Source organism: Neophocaena asiaeorientalis, unplaced genomic scaffold (assembly GCF_003031525.2).
Source record: "Neophocaena asiaeorientalis asiaeorientalis breed wild unplaced genomic scaffold, Neophocaena_asiaeorientalis_V1.1 scaffold48, whole genome shotgun sequence".
In the NCBI taxonomy this organism is placed as follows: domain Eukaryota; kingdom Metazoa; phylum Chordata; class Mammalia; order Artiodactyla; family Phocoenidae; genus Neophocaena; species Neophocaena asiaeorientalis.
Window position 1 is genome coordinate 1 of NW_020175526.1, and position 13279 is coordinate 13279.

At 33.4% G+C, this 13279-nt stretch overlaps 1 pseudogene; it reads left to right on the plus strand.

Annotated features, from left to right (window-relative positions):
- Positions 1–11954: 11954 nt before the first annotated feature.
- LOC112415807 (cytochrome c oxidase subunit 5B, mitochondrial pseudogene) lies at positions 11955–12341 on the plus strand (annotated as a pseudogene).
- The last annotated feature ends 938 nt before the right edge of the window (positions 12342–13279 follow it).

Genomic DNA, 13279 nt, shown 5'->3' on the forward strand with positions numbered 1-13279 from the left:
TTATAAGAGGAACTAAAATGCATACACGCATATATATACAAGCACATATGCATAAATGCACACAGATTCCCACAACAGGGTTCCAGAGAGTCTTCCTAGAGGAAAGAAAATTGAGAAATCTCAGCCCAATTATTTGTTTTTTGGAATTTTCACAATTATTTGAAATAACTTGCCATTATTTTTATTCCTTTTCACTTTATCTCTTTAATTTGGAAATTATTTCTCTTTGCTTAAAACATTTAAGTAATCACTGCAATGAAGAAAATCCTCCAGTTGGAGAGAAATCACAATATATCAGAAATGGCAGACATCTGTAGCCAGAAGTAACTGCAGACACTCTGAGAGGCCTGCAAATGTATTAATGTGTGAAGAAACACTAGAAGAGACTGCAATAAGTCATTTGATCCTTTAGAGTAAAATCACCTAAATTCTTGGTATATATCACTGACTTACAGCTATTAATAGTCTTTTAGTTAATTTTCCCCATTAAAGGAATTTGCATATAAAAACTCTAGTATATATATGCATATTTATATAATTTTCATATAGATGTACATAGAATTTATATATATAATTTTACTCGTTTATAGTAACATAGGCTAAAGGCTATTTGAAAAATAGTACTTGTAGAATTTTTTATTAGTTTATTTCTTTTTGGTCTCGTTTAGATTTTTCCTCTATTTTGAGGCACCTAAACTTTAGTGGGTACACTATAAAGGTGTAGAGGATATATGGAAATTTTTGTTTCTATTTTACACTAATAAATACTGAAACGAAAAGTAAATATGTTTCTCCTTTCAGGAAGAAATATAGCATGAACACAAAACACATAGGGTGAACAGTATGAACAAAATCTGTCATGGGCACTATAAGACCCATGATAGTCATGTACATTATTATATAAATTTGCCTGTAATGAAACCAGTTTTTGTTTGTTCTGTTTCTCAGCAAAACTGACATTAGAATCTTGCTTTAAGGTAGCAACTTTTCAAAGCTATGGCCCCATTTAATAATAATGTTTTTGCTTAATGTACTGTAGTTCGGTATGGGGAGTGGGTTCTTTAATAAATTACTTTCAGAATCCTGTAAATAAATATACTGTGTTTCAGAACTAAATGATACTAGGCTGTTTAACAAGCATATAGTCGTGGGGCTTGACTCTAAACTTTTAATGGCTTCCAAAACTAATTCATTACCAATGAATGCAGACTTTTTATCACAAAGGATAACCGAAAGAATGTGTCATGATTTCTGAAACAGAAAAAAAAATGTATCACGGGGACTTTAGAAAGATATTTGAGAAGGACACGATTGTTTTGGATAAGCATATACGTAGTCTTCCAATATTTTGAAAAATAAGAATATTTTACGTAGCTTTACTTTGGAATGTATGCCAAATAATTAGCTTCATGGGTTATCTTTTTCCACCTTATACTCTGATTCAACTTCTTAAAATAACTTGATTAGTATTCTGTTTTTATACCACATTGATGTATGACATCCTGATAATATGCTATAGAGAAATATAAATGTGTGCATTCAGTTATTCTTAACCCAAAATTGCAAGTTTCACTTTAATATTTTTTATGTTCTTGTTTCATCTAATAAGCAAAATTTTTCCTTTTATAATTGAGGATGTGAAATAAAAATAGGAGCTTTTAAAAAGGATAAAATGTTCTCCCGAGGAGACTTGGAGGGTCTGGAAAAATACTAAAGTGTAATTCAGTCTATTTTTATTATGTCTCCAGAGAGCTTAGGTACTCTGCAGTTTTCACCCTAAAAAGTCCATGTCCATAGTAATAATCCTCATCAACTTTTCATCTGCACTCCTGTTTCTACATTTGTAAAGTTAAAAATAAGTCTAAAGCAAATAACCTAAGACTTTTGATACTATTGTCAACTAAGGAATAATTGGTGTAAGGAATTTTTAGATTAAGATTTGTGCCAGTTTAGTAAAAAGAATAAAAATGGGAAAGGATGATGTAATTGAGGTTAAGCCTCAGGGAAATGTACTAGTGGAGGACCCCTGCCCAGGCCCAACAGCTGCAGCTCAAGCACCAGAACTGAAAGATTTCAGCTCATCCTTGTTATGCCCCAGCTTGCTATGAGAACCTGAGTAAAATATTTAATTTGCCTCAAATTCTTCATTTGTAAAAGTGAAAATTGATTAAACTCATAGACTTTTTACTAATGCCCATGTGTTTGACTTCCTGAGAAATGACTCTAAGAATATACAAGGTATATTATTATTTTGCATAGAACAAGTAAATCTTTTCCATTCACCAGGCAACAGATTTAAGTATTGTGGACAACTCTCAGCATTTGAAAGCTGAAGGATGAAGTTAGGCACAATTATTGCTGGTAAATTTGTCTTTGTCAATACTTCCTCTTAACCTTTTCTTTCTTTCTTTCTTTGTTATTTCCTAACAATTCCTTTCTCCCTTACTGATCACAAGTTGCCCTATTCTTTTATCTGCCATAAGGAACAAATTTTTTTAAATGAATAAATAAAACAAATGCTCTGATAATCCACACCTAGTTATAAATGATATTTTTTCATTTATTCCAGACAAATTTGCTATTTATTTATTCATTCATTTATTTAATTTTAACTTGTATTGGAGTATAGTTGATTTACAATGTTGTGTTAGCTTCAGAAGTACAGCAAAATGAATCAGTTATACATATGCATATATCTATCCTTTTTTTTTGTTTGTTTTGTTTTAGATTCTTTTCCCATATAGGCTGTTACAGAGTACTGAGTAGAGTTCCCTGGGCTATACAGCAGGTTCTTACTAGTTTTCTATTTTATATATACTGTGTATATGTCAGTCCCAATCTCCAAATTTATCCCTCTCCACCCCCATCCCTGGTAACCCTAAATTTGTTTTCTACATCCATGACTCTAATTCTGTTTTGTAAATAAGTTCATCTGTACCCTTTTTTTTTTTTAAGAATCTACATGTATGCAATATCATATGATATCAAATTTGCAATTTAAAGAAAATTACAGGAAAAGGGTTCACCCAAAAGACTGAATGTAAAATTGTTCTATTTTGGTAACTGAAGTGCCCAAGTAAGAGAAATACTATTTTACCTGATGTATGGATTAAAAACTATTCTCCCCATGCAGGTATTTGTCTACTCTGTCAGCCTTATAAAGGTGGCATCTTTCATTTTTACCATTAATCTGAAAATTCAACCAACAGCTCAAAATCCAGAAAAATGACATAATACTTAAATTCCTGGCATATTTTATAACATTTTCCCCCTACACTTTTTTTTTAGGGCAGTGGTTTCCAAACTCTGTTTATTTTATTTTATTTTTAAAAAATTTTATTTTATATTGGAGTATAGTTAATTAACAATGTTGGGTTATTTTCAGGTGTACAGCAATGTGATTCAGTTATACATATATATGTTTCCATTCTTTTTCAAATTCTTTTCGTAGTTAAGTTATTACAAAGTATTGAGCAGAGTTCCCTGTGCTATACAGCAGGTCCTTCTTGGTTATTTATTTTAAATACATCAGTGTGTACATGTCAGTCCCAAACTTCCAATCTATCTCTCCCTGCTACCCTTCCCCCCTGTAACCATTAGTTCGTTCTCTAAGTCAGTGCCCCCTATACTTTGAATTTGTGTTCTTTGATTGCTTCTTTTTATTTATTTATTTATTTTTTATTTTTGGCTGTGTTTGTTCTTCGTTGCTGCATGCGGGTTTTCTCTAGTTGTGTCGAGCGGGGGCTACTCTTCATTGCGGTGCATGTGCTTCTCATTGAAGTAGCTTCTCTTGTTGTGGAGCACGGGTTCTAGGTGTGTGGGCTTCTGTAGTTGTGGTACACGGGCTCAGCAGTTGTGGCTCGTGGGTTCTAGAGCACAGGCTCAGTAGTTGTGGCGCAAAGGCTTACTTGCTCCACAGCATGTGGGATCTTCCCGGACCAGGGCTCAAACCCATGTCTTCTGCGTTGGCAGGCGGAGTCTTAACCACTGCGCCACCAGGGAAGAACATAAGTAGAAGGGTTTTTTTTTGCGTTACGCAGGCCTCTCACTGTTGTGGCCTCTCCCGTTGCTCCGGACGCGCAGGCTCAGTGGCCATGGCTCACGGGCCTAGCCGCTCTGTGGCATGTGGGATCTTCCTGGCCCGGGGTACGAACCCACGTCCCCTGCAACGGCAGGCGGACTCTCAACCACTGCGCCACCAGGGAAGCCCCTGATTGCTTCTTTATTTGACAATAACTTTGTAATTAAAAATTGTAATTGTACAAAGTATAATTTAAAGTTTAAATTGAAAATTTTGTAAAGTGAAAAGCAAAAGATAAATCAATCTTTCCTGTGGCATTATTATTCACTATTAATAAAATGCATTATTTGCTACTGATAAAATGATGTATCAAGCATTTATAATTATATATGCTGCATAAACAGGTATATTTCTAACCAGAAAGAACTTCCATTTCGACTAGACTATTGTGAGAACCAAACTTTTTCACTTATAACCTTATCTAAATATTGGAGAAGTTTCCATAGACTAGCTTCAGGTTCTGTAAATTTTAAATCTTATTTCTCCTCCACTATCCACACACTTCCAGTTCAAGGTGCTTTGGGAAATGCTCATGTATATACATATATGTGTATATATATATATATATATGTATATAAATATACACCTTCTATATAACTATGTCCCAAAGTATATGGCACTGGAAGTATGTGGATATGAGTGGATATTCATATAGGAACTATGTATGTATATATACTTAATAATTATGTATGTATATGTGTGTATATGTAGATAATTTCTATATGAGTATGTCCCAAAGCAAGTATAGAATGTATATACACATGCATACGTATATGTGTATAAACATGTATATGTGTGTGTGCATATGTGTATGCAAATACATTTACATATAAATAATAGTACAAAGTGGAGATTTTCTATTCCTCACTGGAATCAAATTAGGATAAATCTGATGTAGAATATGATGTTAAAATGTATGTTCTAATCCCTACATCAACCACTGAGAAAGATTCAAAAAATATAGTTTGAAAGATCAAGTTACATCAGGGATTGCCAGATCTGGCATGTATGAAATCCCCCTGAATAGTTGGCTATATATTCCCAGGCTTTTTGCCTGTAGGTTCTTTCACATTAAGTGTTGCTTGAGGCCTTTGTATAGCAATGTTCCAATAAAATTTTACTTATAAAAACAGATGGTGACATGAATTTTACCTTGAGGTCAAACTGCTGGTCCAGATGATTACAGGTGAAATCAGTATAGCATGAAGCTTTATAAAAATGGAAATATTATTCTGATATTTTTATTTGTTACACATCCACATCTCATCTAATTACTTAAGCAATGGCATTAGTTTTACAGGAAGGCTAGACTGAAAAATGGCAGTATAAAATGTACATTAATGGGAGATAACCATTCAATCAGTGTTATAATAAATGCTTCACAAGTTCTAAACGTGTAAGGACAAAGGATAAAATGGTTGTTTGCATGGTGCTGAAAAGCTAATAACTAAATGGAGCAATGTTAAACAAGATGCAAAAAAAATTATACCCAGAACATTAGTAGTAATTATAATTTTAACCAATACATTTGCATATTATGTTGTATTAACCTGGTCATTTTGGGGAAATAAAAATCATAACAAACCTATAAATTGCACAATGACTAGAATATTGAGATACTTGTAACAAAACCTGGATCAACTTTTTTAAGCCATAACTTTATCTATGGTATATGATGTCATTTGTTATATTATCAGAAATAACAAAAACTGGCAGCCTTAAATTGTAGGATCCAAAAGAAAACCAAGTGTGATGAAAGTCTATTCTGTATTATTTCCTTTGACTGGAAAAAATAATGTAGTTGTAATGCTAATAAATCCCCATAATTATGATCTGAGACAATGTCTTGAATTATCAAGAATATAATAAAGATTAGATATTATCGTTATGGTTTACATAAGTATATTTTATCACATGAAACGCTATAAAAATTGTTAATTATGTGTGGTTTATTAGCTAGGTTTATTTAATTAATGAGAATGACCTATTCCTTAAATATTCTCATTAAACATTTAATCATATATTTATTTAGAAATATCTAACACTATTGGTGCACAAATCTTAGTCCTGTGACATACAACATTCTAACTGAAGCTTCAAGAAAGATTGAAAACTCATAAAATGATCATTTAGGTGTTTCCAGATTTTGCAGTCACCTTTTCAAGCTCATATTTTCATTCATGCACTTCTCTCTTCAGAACAGGCTTTCTGTAAGGCCCAGTGACAGACTTTCCACAACATCTTAATGTGTACTCCACAGCACACTTTATTACCATTATTTCTACAGCTTATATATCCTGTGTGCAAATCATAAGAATAATATGACAGTTGACAGTGTTACTGAATTAAGTTTATAGAATATAAATTTATTCCTTCATAAGGCTTTCATCAAGTAACCATATTACTAATTTTGAGGGATTTATAAAAATGGCTTTCATTAGTAGTTTTCAGTGACCATTTGCAATTTTATTCTAAATATATTCTTTAACAGTTTAGTGTACATATTTTTCATTTATAATTTTTTTAATATAATATTTATCCCATCTTAAGTCCACTTCTTTTTTCTTCCTGATTCTTCTTTTTTGAAAAACTCATTTCTATGATATGTATTCAATTGTAAAATGTTCTTCCATCCAACAAGCTAGTTTGAGGTATATAATGAATTGAATTTCTCTGACAATGAATTTCTAATAGATTCTGTGTGTGGAATTATTAAGAGGTAAAAGACATTCCAGATCTTCCTAAAATGAATACTCCATTTATTTAGTGAGTGGTTTGTTTGCTTAAGGCACTCTTTCAATTTGTACCACTTGGTAATATACCCACCAGGAGACAGGTTGGCCTTCTCACCCTAAATATATTTAATGCTTTCTTCAGCCTCCAGCATCCATTTTCCCTAACCAGTTGGGGCATATCTTGTAAACAGAATAAATAATTAGCTCCTTAACAGCTTCTTACTTGGAACATGAATTTTTAATCACTTAAGTGCAACATGGCAGAATGAGTGAACATATGCCTATATTTTCCTAAGAAAATAATGATCAGAATTACTATTGTCAGCAAGGCTCTATAAAAAAAACAGAGACAGATTTAATGGAGCCTGGTGGCCTCAGGACACTATCAGTAACAAAGAATGCAGCTAAATTTCTTGGAAAAACTCTGGCTTCTACATTAAAAAACATATCTGTAAGCCAGATGTCTCCCCAACAAATTCCCTTTTAAGTATCCTGACTGCCATATTAGCAGTCAGAGAGATCAGTGCCTTACTTATAGTGTGATACATTTTAATCAATTGTCCTCTTACTTATTTTTCATGTCTTCCCAAAATATAGTAAGAAAAAACAGAGATAATTCATAATACAAGTTATTACAATACTTGAAACCTGACCGTAGAATTTTTTTCTATTTTTCCAGTAATGGAATTGTTCATTTCTTTCATGACTATAAATTTTCTACTCTCCTTTTCTTTCTAGTAATTAAAGCAATATTGCCAGAAGAATGATATTGTAAGTCACACTGAGGAGCCAATTAGCTTTTTTTTGTACATGATTTATGCAAACAAGCTTTAGTATGTCCTGAGATATTTATCTCAAATTAGGTCACATCTCCCAATTTTAAAATGTTACATTTCTCCTTTGTCTCATGAGAAAAACATCTTGTTCAATGAGTTTACATGGGCCATGCCCTTTATTAATTCTTGCATAATTTTTCAAAAGTACTGGATCTTCTGATTCATTCTTTTTTTTCTTGAAGTGTCACATCTGAAATATTCAGCAGAAACACATTTTTAAGCTGACTGTGTACTTAAAAAGAGCAAGAGACACTTTATTTCCTACTCCCTCCACCCTCCCCTCTCCCTTTCTTTCTTTCTTTCTTTCTTTCTTTCTTTCTTTCTTTCTTTCTTTCTTTCTTTCTTTCTTTCTTTCTTTCTTTCTTCCTTCCTTCCTATTTTGAATTAAAAAAAAAAAAAAGAACCTGATTTCCAATTTAAACCATTAGCAAGACCTGTGGTTGGATGCCATTATGGTACTAATGGATCCACAGTGCAATGTGACACCACTTGTGATTTCCATTGGGAGATACATGCTCATAATACACATGTTTACTTTAAGTCTAAAAGCGTATACTAATGGTTTCAGCACTTTAGTGTTAAGTAATGAAAAAATTTCCCCTTTGGTAGGAAACGTGTTGTAATGTAATCCATGTTTTCAAGGGATAATAGGGTCTTTTCTCCCTTAATTGGAACTATGCTGAAGTTTCAAATTAGATTCATGAATTAAGATGAAGCATGGACACGCTTGTAGTTTGCTCCAATTAACTCTCACCTCACCATCTCTCATAAATGAATCCAGAGACTTCATTCTCACAATCTTCAACTAGACACATGGTGGCTCTAACATTGTTCTAAGATTGCACTGCTCTAGATTATAACATTGGGTTTGTGTGTTTGTTTAAGATTTATTACATCATTGCATAGTTTGTTGATTTATTTGCTTTACTGAATTTTATTTGAATATTTGATAGCTGATAAGTCCTAACAAGATAGATTACTTGTAAAAAATAAATAAAATACTCTAATTCTTAGACTTGGTAGAGACATTCAAAATGTCAGGAAACAATGGCCTTGTCAATTTGCTCAAGCACTGTATCTTGAATCAATTGATTAGCTAGTTAACATATTCCTCTTATTTCCCCTTTTTCTCTTTTTTTTATATTATTATTAGCAGTCTAAGCCATGGTAAGAAATAATACAGTTTAGGACTCAGCTAGTGGAAATTGTACATTTGAGAATGAAGGAAATATTTAAATTAGATGAGAATATACTGCTTCCAGTTTGGTTGCTAGAAACCAGAGACCATCAGAGAGTTTAACCAGAGAATAAGCAGTCACTCTCTCAGTCTTAACTGCTTCCTAGGCACTTGTTATCCAAGCAGGGCAGAAGACAAGACAAGGGGAAAAGAGACCACTCATGATGGCCACATTTTCTTAGGAGATAAAGTTGTCAAATTGTTCATTTCAAGGATAAACCTTTCTATTCTTCTCCCTTTGAAATTTAGTCTTTACTCAGGAGGGCACACCATGGTGTGGCTTCAAGAATCAACTAAAAACTCATATCAAGTCTAAACAAAATCTGACATTTGAAAGCACTTAGGAAGACTGTACATTCCCTGAAACCATCAGATGCCATGTTGAATACCACATGTTTCGTAGCATGCTATGACAGCATGGATGCTTAGCTGCTTGCAAGTCAGATATTAAGTAACTGTAGAATATTACAACACTGCAGAGGGATAGTGACTCGTAGGGGTAGTTTATCATTAGGATTTAATATTAGTTAACCAAAAAGAACCTACTGTATAGCAAAGGGAACCCTGCTCAATATTCTGTAATAACCTAAATGGGAAAAGAATTTGAGAAATAATAGATACATGTATATATATAAGTGAATCACACTGCAGTACACCTGAAACTAACACAACATTTGTAATCAAGTATGTTCCAATTTAAAATAAAAATTAAAAAAAATTAGTTAAGTTGTGTTGTTGATGTGCATAGCTTCTTCATAATCTTTTCACATCTTCACTGGCTACAAGGTTCAGTGAGCAGATTCCATCTACATGTACCAAGCTCTTTATGCACAAGTGTGGGTATCTTCACCAGTCATTTCAAGGAGGCATTACAAAAGACAATTATTTCACTAGGGATGTTCCAGTTTATATAGTCTTCTTTATAATATTCTCTCTTAAATCTATCTCATTTTTCTTTTGTTGCAATGTTTTGTCATTGATATGGAGCTTTTAGACAACCATTAATTTTTGGTTAAATTTTTACAAAATATTGTTCATATCATATTATTTTGCCACTTGTTACCAAGACTATGAAACAATCTTAAAAACTTAACAAGATGGAACTTTAAAATCTGGCCACCCCAGGATACCAAAAGTTCTCCCCAAACTCATTGACTTTAATATACATGAATAGGGAATTAGAAGAGTTGAGCTTCTAAATACATTCAAATTTGACTAAAAGTTATATTTTTCCTAAAGTTGTACTATTTTTTTTCATCCAAATTGTAAACTAAATGTAAAGAAATAGCACCATGGAGGTCTGTTATTATTCAAAATATGCCAGACTAATCATTACAGTGTCTCTGGCTTTTGCTGTTCCAAATGTCAGAGAAGTCAGAAACATTTCATCTGTTTGCCTCAGTTCCTTCACATCACTCTGTTGTAAGTACACAGAGCAGATATCACACACACACACTAAGTACTCTGAGACACAGAAGGGCTGTGTGGCTTACCAGTGGTTACAGAGCTGGCTTTCAACAGTACTGGAACAAATTCACACCTCCTTTTGCAATTCTCCTGTTCTTTACATTCAACTTTATTATCCATGTTAACAATGCAAGGTAGAGGCCATAGCAGTAAGAAAAGGTTTATACATTTTAGGCATTAAATGTAGAATGGTACTTCCATACTGCGTTTATGTAATTAGATTGTCATGCAGCCTACATCTAATTTCAGTTCTTTGCTTAAAACTCACTCAATTGCTCAAAAGTTCTTGCTACTTTAAAAATGTAATGATTGAATAATTCTGCTTTAAGTGGCAAAAATGTTTAATTTGCACAAACACTGATAAGAAAAGGCAATGGAAGACAGTAACAGGGCAGTCAATGCCAAGTGAAATAAAACAATTGTGCCAGCAGTTGGAATGCCATATGGAAAAATGAAACCTGGTTTCATAACTAGGATGGGAAAAAAATCTGTCAAGCGTTATTTTTGTTACATATTCATGACCCGATAAATTGTGTTAATTGCTAAAAGAATGAGGAGTTAACCAAGAATGGATTTATTGTGATAGAAATGGAATATGTTAAGAATCGCAATACAGTTTAGGAAATCTATATAGGTGGTAGTTAAGATTTTGCCTTTGTTTTTTTTTTTCCCCTTAGAACTGGCAGGGGAAAAAAATAAGCTTTGTTTCATCCTTATTAAAATATATTTTAATATGTCTTTTCTACATTTATAACAGAAATATCAGAAATGTTGAGCCATTTAATATGAATTTTATTCTGTTTCATATAAATAAATAGATATGGGATAAAGGCATATACATTAAATGAAGAGAATTTTGAGCAATGTTCCAGGTTATGTTGTTCTGGAGAGTATTACCTGCTGCACACCTCCAACCATATATAAGATACTTTTCTTTTTTTGTTGTTTTTTTGTTTTTGTTGTTATTGCTGGCTTTTACACAGAACATAGGAACTGTTAAGATTTAAAGTCCAGACTAATGTGAACACAATAATTTTAGACTCACATTTCCAATTGCCACCTTTCAAACTCTCCAATTCAAGTCAAATGTAATTTAAAACAATCAATTTTACACACAAACCATGAACGCTGTTTTAAGTGCTAGCTTTCAGCAGATTATAAGAGGCAAATTTAACAGAACAAAGACATAAAAGCTACTAAGGAAATAGTTCCTGTTTTGTTTGTTTTTTAATAGACACGGATAAATAGAAAACAGATTATACACTACAAAAAATGTTGCCACTTGAGTACTAAATGAAAGCAGCATTTCAGATACGCTAGCAATTACGCAAAGCTTTGGCTCGATCTACCTGGATAGCTCAAAAGATCCATTCAAGGAAAACTGTGTTGTAGGAGCAGTCCTAGAATAATCTTTTAAAAGTTCTCTATTCTCATTTCCTAGAACTATTATATATTCTCACTAGGTTTTCCGAACTTCATACTAACCTAGGAAAGCTTTTTAGAATTTCCAGATGAGCTGAATGACCTAGCCTCAATGACGTAGAATCAACTACCCTTCTTCTGTGACTTCAGACAATTCAAGATCTGTTTTAGGCACGATGGCTTCAAGGTTATTCCGTGGAGCTGGAGCGCTGGGCGCGCAGGCCCTAGGGGCCTGCATTCCCAATGGAGTCGCCTCAGTGCGGTCTATGGCATCTGGAGGTGGTGTTCCTACTGGTCATGAGCAGGCGACTGGGCTGGAGGGGAGGTCATGCTGGCCACATGCCAGGGACCATACCCATAAAATGTTGGCCCCAAAGGCAGCCTCAGGTAGCAAGGAATACCCTAATTTAGTCCCCTCCATCACCAACAAGCGGATAGTGGTCTACATCCTTGAAGAGGACAACTGTGCTGTTATCTGGTTCTGACCACACAAAGGCCAGGCCCAGCAATATCCTAGTTGTGAAACCCATTACAAGATGGTGCCCCACCAGCTGGCCCACTGACCCCCTGCACTAGCTCACTCAAAATGTGGGTTACAGTTTCTTCTTTCCAATAAAGACTAGCCATTACATTGGCTCCTCCTCCAACATAAATAAATAGATTTAAAAATAAATAAATAAGTAAATAAACAAAGATCTGTCTTTTGGTATTCTAACGTGGAAAAGAAAGTCATGACATCATCAAGAACATAAGTAAAGTTTAAGTTGAGACATCATGTTTATGCAAATTAAAATTTTGTCTGTGAAATTACCATATACAGATTTTTGTCAGAGACGTGCCTACTAGCACAATTATGCCAGCCTGAAATGATAAGGGATATGCACCAAACAAATTGTACAAACCAACTGATGTTGCGTTATCCATTAATGTATCCTACACTTATTCAATAATTTTCACTAGTAGTAATCTCTAGGATGAAATTTTTTTTCCCATTTGCTACCATAATAAAGGAAAATTTGAAATGTAATATCAATGGAAGAATAATACAATATGAAAATAACAGTACTATTTTAAAACAAAAAATTGCAGAATAAGTAATAAGTAACCAATTTTTAGAAGTGGTTGCAAATTATACAACTTTCTTAATAATGAATCAATTTTTTATTACATACCATTTTTGAATGTGATATGGATTTATATCCTCTTTACATGGATCTAAAGCATATACATTAGATCAAACTGGTTCATTATTGTGAAATCTGGCACTTACAAAACTACCATGCGGACAAAGCACTGTAAGCCCTGTGTTTTAAGGCCAATGCCTGATACCATGTAGAAAACCAACACATACACTTTTTTGCTCAAACAACAGTGCTGGACTGAATTGCAGGGAAGTTAGTCTCTTTACTCCAGTACCTCTTAATGCTGTGTCAATGCTCAGAAGAATATAGGTTACTAAATGTATTTTTTAAAGGTAAATTTTTAATTTAATATTGAAAAC